The sequence below is a fragment of the Sander lucioperca genome, chromosome 23, assembly GCF_008315115.2.
Source record: "Sander lucioperca isolate FBNREF2018 chromosome 23, SLUC_FBN_1.2, whole genome shotgun sequence".
Taxonomy (NCBI): Eukaryota; Metazoa; Chordata; class Actinopteri; order Perciformes; family Percidae; genus Sander; species Sander lucioperca.
The window spans coordinates 993,246-1,006,848 of NC_050195.1; positions in this window are offsets into that span (position 1 = coordinate 993,246).

Below are 13,603 nucleotides of genomic sequence, written 5' to 3' on the forward strand. Positions count from 1 at the left end.
TCTAAATCAGCAGTTGCAGTCAATGCCAACACAGGTGTCCCTAAAAGACATGTAAATGCAACAACACCTCAGTACACAGCCAATGTTGGGTTGGAAAGGACAAGTAACATTCAGAAATAGTGAAGTAGTACTATTTGTAGATGTATAGAGGGTCAGTGACATACGTCTCATAGTAACATAAAACACCTGCATATATTACTAGGATGATACAAAACGTTCCTCCCGACATAGAAGAGCTACAGTTCTAGCACTTTACTCACCTGGTTTGACAATGGACCTGAGTTCCCCCAGCCTGGCAAAGCTCTCTCTGAAGGCCTTTTCTCCTTTTGCAGCTTCCCCCCTGGAAGAGATCAGAATCAGAAAGGGCTTTATTGCCAAGTACGCTTTTTACACATACAAGGAATTTGTCTTAGATATTAGAGTAGCCTACATTAGAATCTTTTTCAGTAGCCCAACCTTTTTTTCTGCAACCTGGGACATGAGAGCAATACAGTCAATAGGCTCAACCACTATAGACATTTAAAACATAACATTACTGATTAAAAAAAATAAACCCCCCCTGAATCTAAGCTTACTGTGACTGTAGGATAATATAAGTTTCATCACGTCTAGCCTTGACGACGGTGCATTCATATTTTAGGTGTACGTAGCCTATTTACAATCCGGTTCAAATGCCTTATTGTAACATTATGCTAGCCTACATTACAGTATGTTTACTTGCCACTTTACTTGCCACAATCGTAGGTTTTTAAAGTGGAAGCGGCCAAGCCTTTTCTCATGTAAAACTTTTTCCATTTTGAAATGTAGGGGATTAGAGATCAGTGAAGGGCTAACTCTTGAAGAGAGGAAGAATAACTGGTACAAGGCTGGCTTCCGGGCAGAGGCTCCGGAAAGTCTGAAAATGAAAGCGGGAAAGAGAGTCAGCCAGAGACTTATAGTGACCAGGTACGTGACGAGCAGTGATAATGAAATTGTGCATGACAGCGGCCCAAGTGATGCGTCTCATAAAAGGCATGATGTTTTTGCAGGAAGACCGCCCCCTATTATTATATAGACGACTGCTTGATTGTCGTAGAGAACCGAGATGCGTTTGCGCTCCCAATGACGGCCCCAGATGTGACAAGCAATGGGGTAAATCTTGTATAAGGCGGAAGAATCAGACGGGGAAAAAGAGGTGGGCAGGTGGCCGGCGACCCACTGGCCCTGGAAAAAAAAAAAAAAATCCGCGGAGGGCGCGGCATCCGTGAAAAACTGTAAAGCATCAGAGGAGTGTACCACATCGTTGTAGAAGAAGGAAACCCCATTCCAGTGAGTTAGAAGCTGGGACCAAAAGAGCAGATCGGAACGACACCCGTCGTCCAGGGAGATTAGGTCATGCAACTGAGGGACAGAGGACGGCATGTCCAGCAATCGGGAGATAAAAGAACGTCCTTGCGGAATAACGCGCATGGCGAAGTTCAAATGACCGAGCAGGGAAAGCAGCTGGCGTTTAGTTACGGCAGCCGAAAAAGAGGCTGCGATATCACGGATGCACTGCAATTTATCTAGCGGGAGAGAAGCCTCCATACGGGCGGAATCCAGTGTAATACCGAGAAATTCTAAGCGTGTGTCAAGGCCTAATGTTTTCGCCTCTGACAGAGGCACACCGAGGGACTGAAAATATGCCCTCAGTTTGGACAGAGAAGCCCGGCGCTAACGTGAGGGGAGTCAATTAGAAGAAAATCGTCGAGCAGATGAAGGACCGAAGGCACCCGCACCCTGTTGAGCAAAATCCAGCAGAGCGCTTCGGAGACGTGGTTAAAAATGCAGGGGCTGCTCCTGCACCCAAAAGTAAGACGCACCCCGAAATAAAATTTATTATCCCATTTAACGCCAAAAAGAGGCCACTGGGAAGGGTGTATGGGAACAATTTTGAACGCGTCAGTGATGTCCGCTTTAGACAGCCACGCGCCAGGCCCGCCCAGCTTTATCATTTTGATCGCGTTATCGACTGAGGCGTAATGCAGGGGAAAAGGCACGGCCGGAATGAGACTATTAATGCTGGGAACAGGCCCGAAGTGCGGCGAAGACAAGTCGAAAATCAAGCGCTTTTTGCCGGAATATTTCCGAGTTACGACGCCTATGGGGCTAGTACGAAAAGTAGAAAAGGGGGGAGAAACGAAAGGCCCGAGCAAATACCCTTTCTCGACCTCTGACGCCAACAGTGACGCTAGGTGTCGGGGTCGGAAACGGTGGATAAAAGTTTTTTGCCACAAACGTAATCCCAGGATCAGAGAGGACGCCCACCCGAAAACCCTGAGAAAGGCCAGTGATCCACGAACACGGAATCAGGATGAGGAGACAGCTCAAATGGTAGGGAAGGCAGGTTTAATGGAGTAGAGGGGTAAACTTTCAAAATTTCCTTGAAACACGGCGAAACTGCGGCCGGCGTGCCTGACCCAAAACCTGGCGCCGGGGGCAGACGGACCGGGGATGAGCATCCTGACAGCTGCTGCAGACGTGAAGAAATTGGGCAAGATAAAGCGCTGCTTTGCAGAAAAAAAGCTTTGTGGTACTGGAAAAAAACATACCTCCCGTACTTGAGATTTAGATCTCCAATCATAGCTAAATAAGAGTCCAGTTCCTGCCTCCTATCCGGGTAAACTGAGCATAAAACGTCACGGTAGATGCCAAAAGCTACCAAGAACTGCTCAATGGTAAGTGCTTTGCTGAGCCTGGTGTCCGATGCTTTAAACAGCGCAGAAAACCCGTCCCTGGAAACAAGGAACTTTTCACGCTCGGGAGAAGACAATATAAGGCTAACCAGATTGATATCTTTGCCCTGCAAAATCTTGGACCGCAACCGGGCCAGTATAATAGAAGAAGCAGGAATGTAAGGCCTACCTACGAATGGAGCCAGGGTTGCGCTGGCCAGGGAATGAGCGGCGTCAGCACGAGCGGCCGGGGCCGGCCGCAAAACGCTGCCCGGCTGGGACATGAATGCCAGCGCGTTACTGACGGTCACCGAGGAACCGGCAGCAGAAACGCCTTCCACGGCTTGCAGCCTCGTGTCCAGAGACATCATCGAACTAGCCAGGGACTGAAGGGAAGCAAGAATGAGGCCCGAATCCGAAGTACTGCCCGGAGCGGCAGCGCCGCTCGTACGGACACTCAAAATGGCCACCACGCCCACACTGTTTGACAAAAAGTTTTTCTTTTAATAACTTTTCATCTTTAAGGTGTTGGGATACCAAAACTATGACCAAAAGTCAAAAATGGCCTGTATGTGTCCTCAGGCCTGGACCCTTGTCAATTGTGAGAATTTTCGGGCAGATACGACAACGTACACTCAAGTTACAACAACTTCTTTGTTCATCGCTAAACACTCAAAATGGCCGCCACGCCACGCCCACACGTCTGACGAAAAGTTTTTCTTTTAATAACTTTTCATCTTTAAGGTGTTGAGAAGATAAAGACCAAGTTTGAAGTCCATCGGATGAAATCTCTAGGAGGAGTTCGTTAAAGTATAGCACCTTGTCTTTTGGGCCTACTTCCTGTTGCCACTAGGGGGCACTATGACTTTAAGTAAATATCAGCCTTTATTTGTCCTCAGGGTTGGACTCTTATGAATCCTGAAAAGTTTCGAGCCAATCGGACAATGTACACTCGAGTTACACCCACTTCCTGTTTCGGCGGCGAAACGCACAAAATGGCCGCTCCGCCACGGCCACGCCCTATGACGAAAAGTTTTTCTTTTAACAACTTTTCATCTTTAATGTCTTATGATGGCACAGACCGAATTTGAAGTTGATCGGATGAAATCTCTAGGAGGAGTTTGTTAAAGTACGACATGGAAATGGGCAAAATCACACAAATTTCGAACTTTGAAATCAAAATGGCGGACTTCCTGTTGGGTTTAGGGTATGGCTTCAATGACGTTTTTTGTACATCTTGACATGATACATATGTGTACCAAGTTTCGTGAGTCTACGTTAAACGCACTGCAGGGGCTCAATTTTTTTTAACTTTGTAGGGGGCGCTAGCGAGCCATTTTTGCGCGACTATTCCCGAAACCCTTAAAATACGTAAATCTTCACCAGACTTGATGTGACCGCCAAATATGGTGAGTTTTTGAAGATGTTAAGCCCCTCAAAAAGCCAATTAATTTAGTGTAATAATAATAATTAAAGCTGCAAGCAGCGATGGACGGGCCCTCGCTCCTATGCGCGTGTCGGGGTCCGGCGGTCGCCGCTCCTTGCGACCGTGCATTTGCGCGGCACTCAGACACCGCAAATCGTCACCAATGAAAAGGGAACTCCCTGCTGCGTTCAATGATACCTCACACAAGGCTCTACCTTAGATGGGTCAGCATTTATGAAAGGGGGCGTGGCTTGAACATAGGGGCCAAACCATCACCAATGAAGAAGTAACTCTCTGCTGAGTTCATTGATACCTCACACAATGGTCAACCTTAAATCGTTCAAATGTTATGAAAGGGGGCGTGGCTTAAGCATAGGGGGCGGGCCAAACCATCACCAATGAAGAAGCAACTCTCTGCTGAGTTCAATGACACCTCACACAAGACCCTTCCTTAAATGGTTCAAATGTTATGAAAGGGGGCGTGGCTTAAGCATAGGGGGCGGGCCAAACCATCACCAATGAAGAAGCAACTCCCTGCTGAGTTCAATGACACCTCACACAAGACTCTTCCTTAAATGGGTCACCAGTTATAAAAAGGGGCGTGGCTAAATTATAGGGGCCGGGTCAACCCATCACCAATTAAAAAGGAAGTCTCTGCTGAGTTTAATGATACCTCACACAAGGGTCTACCTTAATCGGTTCAAATGTTATGAAAGGGGGCGTGGCTTAAGCATAGGGGGCGGGCCAAACCATCACCAATGAAGAAGCAACTCTCTGCTGAGTTCAATGACACCTCACACAAGACCCTACCTTAAACGGTTCAAATGTTATGAAAGGGGGCGTGGCTTAAGCATAAGGGGCGGGCCAAACGATCACCAATGAAGAAGGAACTCTCTGCTGAGTTCAATGACACCTCACACAAGACTCTACCTTAGATGGATCAGCATTCATGAAAGGGGGCGTGGCTTAAGCATAGGGGGCGGGCCAAACCATCACCAATGAAGAAGCAACTCTCTGCTGAGTTCAATGACACCTCACACAAGACTCTACCTTAAACGGTACAAATGTTATGAAAGGGGGCGTGGCCTGAGTAAGTGGGCGTGGTTATATTATAGGGGCCGGCTCATTATCACATGTAGACCACAAGTTTCATGTAAATCGGATGATGTTTGTCATATAAGGCGCATTTCCTGTTGCCAGCGGGGGGCGCTATGACCAAAAGTCAAATATGGCCTGTAGGTGTCCTCAGGCCTGGACCCTTGTCAATCGTGAGAATTTTCGGGCAGATACGACAACGTACACTCAAGTTACAACAATTTATTTGTTCATCGCTCAACACTCAAAATGGCCGCCACGCCACGCCCACACCGTCAGACGAAAAGTTTTTCTTTTAATAACTTTTCATCTTTAAGGTATTGGGATGATAGAGACCAAGTTTGAAGTACATCGGATGAAATCTCTAGGAGGAGTTCGTTAAAGTATAGCACCTTGACTTTTAGGCCTACTTCCTGTTGCCACTAGGGGGCGCTATGACTTTAAGTAAATATCGGCCTTTATTTGTCCTCAGGGTTGGACTCTTATGAATCCTGAAAAGTTTCGAGCCAATCGGACAATGTACACTCGAGTTACACCCACTTCCTGTTTCGGCGGCGAAACGCACAAAATGGCCGCCCCGCCACGGCCATGCACTATGACGAAAATTTTTTCTTTTACCAACTTTTCATCTTTAATGTCTTAAGATGGCACAGACCGAATTTGAAGTTGATCGGATGAAATCTCTAGGAGGAGTTCGTTAAAGTACGACGTGGAAATGGTCAAAATCGCACCAATTTCGAACTTTGAAATCAAAATGGCGGACTTCCTGTTGGGCTTAGGGTATGGCTTCAATGATGTTTTTTGTACATCTTGACATGATACATATGTGTACCAAGTTTCGTGAGTCTACGTTAAACGCACTGCAGGGGCTCAATTTTTTTAACTTTGTAGGGGGCGCTAGCGAGCCATTTTTGCGCGCCTATTCCCGAAACCCTTGAAATACGTAAATTTTCACCAGACCTGATGCGACCACCAAATTTGGTGAGTTTTTGTATATGTTAAGCCCCTCAAAAAGCCAATTCATTTGCCGGGAAAATAATAATAATAATAATAATAATAATTCCTTCAGTTTCAATAGGGCCTTCGCCGCTGTCGGCGCTCCGGCCCTAATAATTCCTTCAGTTTCAATAGGGCCTTCGCCGCTGTCGGCGCTCGGGCCCTAATAATTCCTTCAGTTTCAATAGGGCCTTCGCCGCTGTCGGCGCTCGGGCCCTAATAATTCCTTCAGTTTCAATAGGGCCTTCACCGCTGTCGGCGCTCGGGCCCTAATAATAATTCCTTCAGTTTCAATAGGTCCTTCGCCGCTGTCGGCGCTCGGGCCCTAATAATTCCTTCAGTTTCAATAGGGCCTTCGCCGCTGTTGGCGCTCGGGCCCTAATAATAATAATAATAATAATAATAATAATAATTCCTTCAGTTTCAATAGGGCCTTCGCCACTGTCGCCGCTCGGGCCCTAATAATAATTCCTTCAGTTTCAATAGGTCCTTCGCCGCTGTCGGCGCTCGGGCCCTAATAATTCCTTCAGTTTCAATAGGGCCTTCGCCGCTGTCGGCGCTCGGGCCCTAATAATAATAATAATAATAATAATAATAATAATAATTCCTTCAGTTTCAATAGGGCCTTCGCCACTGTCGCCGCTCGGGCCCTAATAAAGTACTCCTGATCCATAGTGTGTGGGACGGAGGGATGCATCTGTCCATCTCAGAAGGATTAGGCGGCGGGCAAGCAATGTACAGAAAGCCAGAAAGTCACACTGAGAGTTGTTCAAACTGTAGACAACAGAAGGTACTCCAAAAAGGGCTATGACGGAACAGGGGGCTATAGACACCTCTAGGACCTCCGAAAGTGTTTTAAACATCCAAGTCCAGTGAGTCGACAGCTTGGAGCAGCTCCAAAATGTGTGTAAATATGAGGATGGGGTCATTTTACAACGATTGCACGCTGGATCTATGTCTGGGAATCTCTCTGATAACTTCTCTTTGGTCCAGTGAGCCCGATGCAATATTGCAATATTTTACACTCTGTAGCCTTGCACAGAGGAGGTGTGGACTCTTTTTAGTATTGCATCCCAAGTTTCATCATGTATAATCTCACCTACATCCTGCTTCCATCTATGTCTAATAGTGGCAAGGGACAGGTTTTTTTGGGATGAAAGTGCACTATATAGGTTAGATATTATACCTTTAAACGACTGGACAGGCGCCAATAGAGAGTCAATATCAGAGCTTGGGGGAATTTCTGGAAAGTGAGGCAGCTGTGTACGCATAAAATCACGCAACTAAGTATCGAAAGAAGTGTGTATGTGGGATAAGAAATTTAGTGCGCAGTTGCTGAAAAGAGGCAAAGAAACCATCTATAAAAAGGTCATGCTGGGTGCACAGTCCCCTGTTTTGCCACTGCAGAAACACATTGTCCTGAAGGGAGGGAGGAAACATGATTTGCATGGATCGGGGATTTCAATGAGAAACTATGCAATCCATAGTGCCGACAGACCTGCTTCCATATTTTAAGTGTTGTTCTGACCAAAATATTTCTTGTATACGGGGCGGTGCCTGAGGCTAGAGGTGCATAGATTAATGCTGACAATGTGGACGGGGCACAGGATCTAGCTTCAAGAGCGCACCATGAGGGAGCGTCGGCACCTGGATCCTCATATAGCCAATGGAGAATAGGTCGAATATTGGCAGCCCAATAATACAACTGAAAATTGGGCAGAGCCATACCACCTAGCACCTTTGGACGTTGTAAATAGGCTCTGCTCAGTCGCAGACTTTTATTATTCCAGATGAAGCTGGATATAAGTGCGTCTAGGCGTTTAAAGACTGACATGGGGATATACACTGGGAGACATTGAAAAAGATCCAAATCCAAATTTGGGCAACACATTCATTTTTATAGCATTTATTCTACCAGCAAGTGACAGATGTAGAGGCATCCAACGTTAAAGATTCTGCTCTGCCTTAGTTACTAGTGGGTTGAAATTTTCCTTGAAGAGTCTGCCTATACTGTTTGTAATTTGCACCCCTAAATATGTAAACTGATCATGAGTAACCTTAAAGGGAAGTGTGTGAAAAGAATAAGTGCGGGCTAGGGAATTGATAGGAAATACCTCACTTTTCTGAAGGTTTATTTTATACCCTGAGATTTTACTGAAATTTTCAAGGATGGAGAGGACCCTGGGCATAGAGATGTCCGGGTGCGAGACATACAGTATCATATCATCCGCATAGAGCGAGATTCTTTGCTCTAGCCCCTCTCTGAATAAGCCAATCATTATAGTGTCCTGCCTTATTGCGATGGCTAAAGGCTCTATGGCCAATGCAAAAAGTAACGGTGATAGGGGGCAGCCTTGCCTTGTTCCACGAGAAACCGCAAAATGCTCAGAATACATCCCATTGATACAGACTGATGCTACTGGCATGGTATATAATAGTCTAATCCATTTAATATATTGTTTCCCAAAGCCAACTTATCGAATACATAAAACAAATACCCCCACTCCAGCCTATCAAAGGCTTTTTCAGCATCCATGGACATAATAAGCTCTGGGGTGGTAGGATCTGAATCATGATAAATTATATTTAAGAGTTGCCTGATATTAAAAAAAGAAAATCTACTTTTTATGAATCCTGTTTGGGCAGGGGAAATTATCTGGGGTAAAAACCTCTCTAATCTCAGTGCTAACACCTTGGCTAACATTTTGACATCTACATTCAGTAGTGAGATTGGACAGTAAGATTCACAATGGTTAGGATCCTTATTCTTTTTCAAGATTAAGGATATAGATGCCTCTTTTAATGATTGGGGTAGTACACCTAACTCAAGGGACTCATTGTACATGTTCAGCATGTGAGGGATTAGGTGGGTGAAAAATTTCTTAAAGAACTCAGATGGGAAACCGTCCGGCCCCGGACTCTTGCCACTCTGAAGTGTTTTAATTGCCACATTTAATTCTTCAGCAGTGATAGGATTTTCTAATATGTTCTTGGACTCTTCACTAATAGTGAGAATGTTCAAATTTTGAAAAAAAACTGTCAAATGTGGGACAAGAATCATGCTCAGAAGAATAAACTGAACTATAGAAATCCCTCAACATATCATTTATTATTTTATTATATGTATAACCCTCAGCTGTTTCAATCTTTGTGATAAGTTGTGAGGCAGCTGCTTGTTTAATTGTGTTGACTTCAGGTCACATTGACTTGAATTGATTAAATTTTTGTTTTATATCAGAAAATATGGGATGTAGAAATAAGCAGTGAAAATGTGTAGAAGAAAAATTAAAAAATTTTAAACTTTGGAAAAAGCAAAAACAAACTGTGGAAAAAAGGCATCAAAAATGTCGAAAAGGTTGTTTTTTTTCAAGGTTGAAGGGAAGACAACACAAGGGTTAAGTTGATGGGCAAGAATCTTACTGGCTTTGTCGCCAAATTCATAATATGTATGTCGGGATCTCCAGAGCATGTTCTCTGCTACACTGGTTGATAAGGTGTCAAATTTATTTTTCTCAAGCAGAAGCTCCTTCAATAAGTCAGGTGAGGGGGAGCTTGTGTATGCAAGTTCTAATTGTGAAATTCGGGCAGTTATGTCTGACAATTTTTGATTAGCTTGCTTTTTATTATAAGATATATGTGAAATTATCTGGCCTCTCAGGTACGCTTGACTCCCACAGAGTCGTCCAAGAGATTTCCGGAGAGGAATTACCTCAACAAAAAATCCTATTTGGTCAGCTACAAAGTGCACAAATTCCTCCTGGGATAATGTAATGGAGCTAAGTCTCCATCGAGATCTAGGAGTGTTGTGCGCAAACCTAAAAGTGGCTGTAAGTGGGGAGTGGACTGATATGACTATGGCATTGTATAAACAGGCTTCGGCTGAAGAGAGTAAACGATTATCTACTAAAAAATAATCAATCCGGGAAAATGTCTGATGTACCTGGGAGAAAAAGGAGTAAGTCTGAGCAGTGGGGTTCATGCTTTGCCATAGATCTGAAATGGCATAGTTTTTAAGAAAGGAATTAATCACTTGGGCAGATTTAGACTGTTTAGAGGGGTTAACCTGTCCAATACTGGATCGAGGCAACAGTTGAAGTCACCACCTAAAATTAAAAAGTGGGAGTCTAAATTGGGTAAACTATATAACAAATTAGAAAAAAAATGATCATTGTCCCAATTAGGTGCACATAGGTTAGCTAGTATCACAGGTGTATTAACAATACGACCTGTAACAATTATGTAGCGGCTCTGAGGGTCTGCAATGATGTCTGAAGGGGTAAACTGCAGAGATCTATGGATCAAAATAGCTGTGCCTCTTGATCTGCTATTGAAGAGAGAGCGATATGATTGTGCTACCCAGCATCTGCGTATCTTCGTGTGATCTGACTTGTTGAGATGCGTTTCCTGCAGATAAGCAACTTGATAGCTCCCAAGCTATCAAGGTGAGAGAGAACCTTATTTAGCTTGGTGGGTTTCCCCAGCCCACGGACATTCCAACTGGCAAATGTTATTGATGTTTCTATGGGGCTTTGTAACCCACTAAGTGATACCATAAAATAGAGCTGTTATATAGTATGTCTTGGTGTCTGCACATAGTGTGACTCCCACCTGAATACTTTGCGAATTCATCTCAAGAGATGTACTTTGCAATATATCAAACAAAAACAAAGGAAAAATAAGACAGAGAAAAAGACAAAAAAAAACACCCTTACACCTCCCCAACTTAGGTGCATACAAGATCCCATCAGACTTTCTATTAACATAACACTCAAAAGAGTCGCAAGCTAAGGTCTGTTCTACACATTATCTGCAAATCTGTCAAAATTGCCAAGAAAAGAATGTATATACTCAGTAAAAGGAAACCTGTTTTGCTCTCGTATTACTGTAGTCACAGATTCAGCATCTATAGATTGTGAACAACATAACTCTATGTGCAACAGCACTCACATGCAGGTGTATATAATTCAACATTACAGTGCACAGTCAAACATCGTGTGCACAGGCACCAGGTGATATATAGTAGTAGTCCCATCCTGGTGAATTTGTCAATCACACAGTGCCACACCACGGAACCATATGTGTACATTGCAATGAATAATAGCAGAAATAGAAAGGGAGAGAGAAACATACCTGTCTGCTGTCAGCATATCTAACGGCAGTTGTACAGTTTCATAGCCTAACAGTCCTTCAAAAAGTAATGTCCAAAGGAGACGACCAGCACATCTGTGATGCATGGCTTGTTTTAATTAGCGGCTGTACTTCTTACCCCAATGAAGAAGATGCAGATGTTTCATTCACTTGGGATGGCATCGTGTGGTTAATGAAGTCCAGTGCCAGGGTGGGATCCTCGAAAGTACGTTCCTTACCCCCCGGGAGAGTGACACGGAGTGTAGCCGGAAATCGTAGCCCATACTTGGCTCCCTCTATGGATCTCCGTCTCCTTTTCACGTCTCCAAACGCTGCCCTTTTCTTCATCACCGCGGTGGTGTAGTCAAGATAAATATGGAGCATCTTCCCTTTGTACATCAGTGGGCCCTGAGAAGATTTACGCAGTATCTCATCCCTCATATGCGTGTAGTGCACGCGCATGATAAACACACGCGGGGGTTCCCCAGGTTTTGGTTTTGCTCGTAGTGATCTATGAGCTCTGTCCAGCAGTGGGGCTTCGCTCAGGTTTAGGACGTCTTTCAAAAGTTGCGTAGGCTGACCATTCTCCAGCCCTTCCTCAACACCAGTAAGCCGCAAATTGTTCCGTCTGGAACGGCCTTCCAGGTCTTCACATTTTGCCTGCAGCTCCCTCACATCACCTTGAAGTTGGGACACAGTGGCACGGAGCTCAGTAGTGCAGTCGCCAGTATAGTCGGCAGCTTTCTCAAGCTCCTTCAGTCGGGTATCATGTGATGCTAACGAGTGGGATTATTAAAGTATATTTTATCTAAGACAAAACAGAGACAACACCCATAACAAGTTCACGGCTATTTTAATGTACACAGTGCCATGTCCTCTCATTTGCTACCACAGCGACCTGTCAATCTTAATGGCCCTGCCATAAAGCACCTTCTGCGTTATCATCTATTAACTCTAAATGGGACCATACTTTACAAAATGAGCATCATCCTGTATTAAAGAAAACTTGAAACTAGTGATTGAGACCATAAACTCAGAATGAAAATGTTTACTGATGGGATTTTTTTGTATTCACTTTACATCATCTCTTTTTCCCTATCGCTTTTCCCTCACACAGCCACATTCGATTTTTTTCTTTAAAAAGTTTCACTTTTGAGCTCAGCAAAAATTTTCACTTAAATTTTGAAAAGATTTATTTTTCTGTTATTAATTTATTTTGCTCGTTTAACTTTGTATGTTTAAGTTGAGAAATATAGACTCATTATACCATTATATCGCACCATACTATACTAAATGAACATCATGCTGTATTCAAAAAAACTTGTGATTGAGACCATAAACTCAGAATCAAAATGTTTACTGAGGCCTCCTGGTAAGCCATGTCAAAAGCTTTTTGCAGTACTGTAAGGCTGATATTACTATACTTAATATACTTAATAAAACCCTTAAATATTTTATTGGTGAGTTCTGGTGATGGTTAATGCATTGACATTATTAGAAGCCACTTCCGTCCACTTCTGTAATAGAGTCTATGATCATAACACAAATGTCCATTATGAAACTCTTTAAAGGAATACGTTTGTTGAAATAGGGTTATTCACTATATTATTATTAGTGGGCAAAAGTCTGAATATACTGTATTGAATGAAATCTGAAGTCATTAAGGCCAACTTGTGTTTTCAATGTGATTAATCCATACAGATGAAACTTTGAGTGAATTAGCAAGAAATCTAGTGTCAGCAATTTTGAGCACTGAAGACATTAGCGGATGCATGTACATGCCAAAATACTGGTAACCATATCCAGTACTGTTCTGCTGATGAAGAAATGTATTGTCTTTTTCATCGTGGAAGACGGAATGCAAGGAACCTTCAGGCCAGGCAGTTCCCGTTTATCAGGAAAACTGAAACACGCCTTCAACCCCACAGGTGCCCCCAATAACAGCTCCTATCTACAATCTTCACCCATCCACTCGAAAGGGCCCAAGACAATATAATTTACTGCATTTGAATTGTAAGAGTAAGATCCTTTGTTTAACCAGAAGTAGATGTTTTATCGCTCTCTTCAAAGCCACCAGACTCCATTGACAAGAACAGTAATTTTACTGCTGCCAGGTTATTGTGTAACTTTGGTGTTTTAGTTAGTTTGGTTTCAAAACAATCCTTTAAACACCACATTCAAACAATAACACAAACAAACTTAAAATTACTGTTAATGTTAACCTAATCTGGTAGCTTTGGAAGAAAGCAATATAACAGCTGTTGGT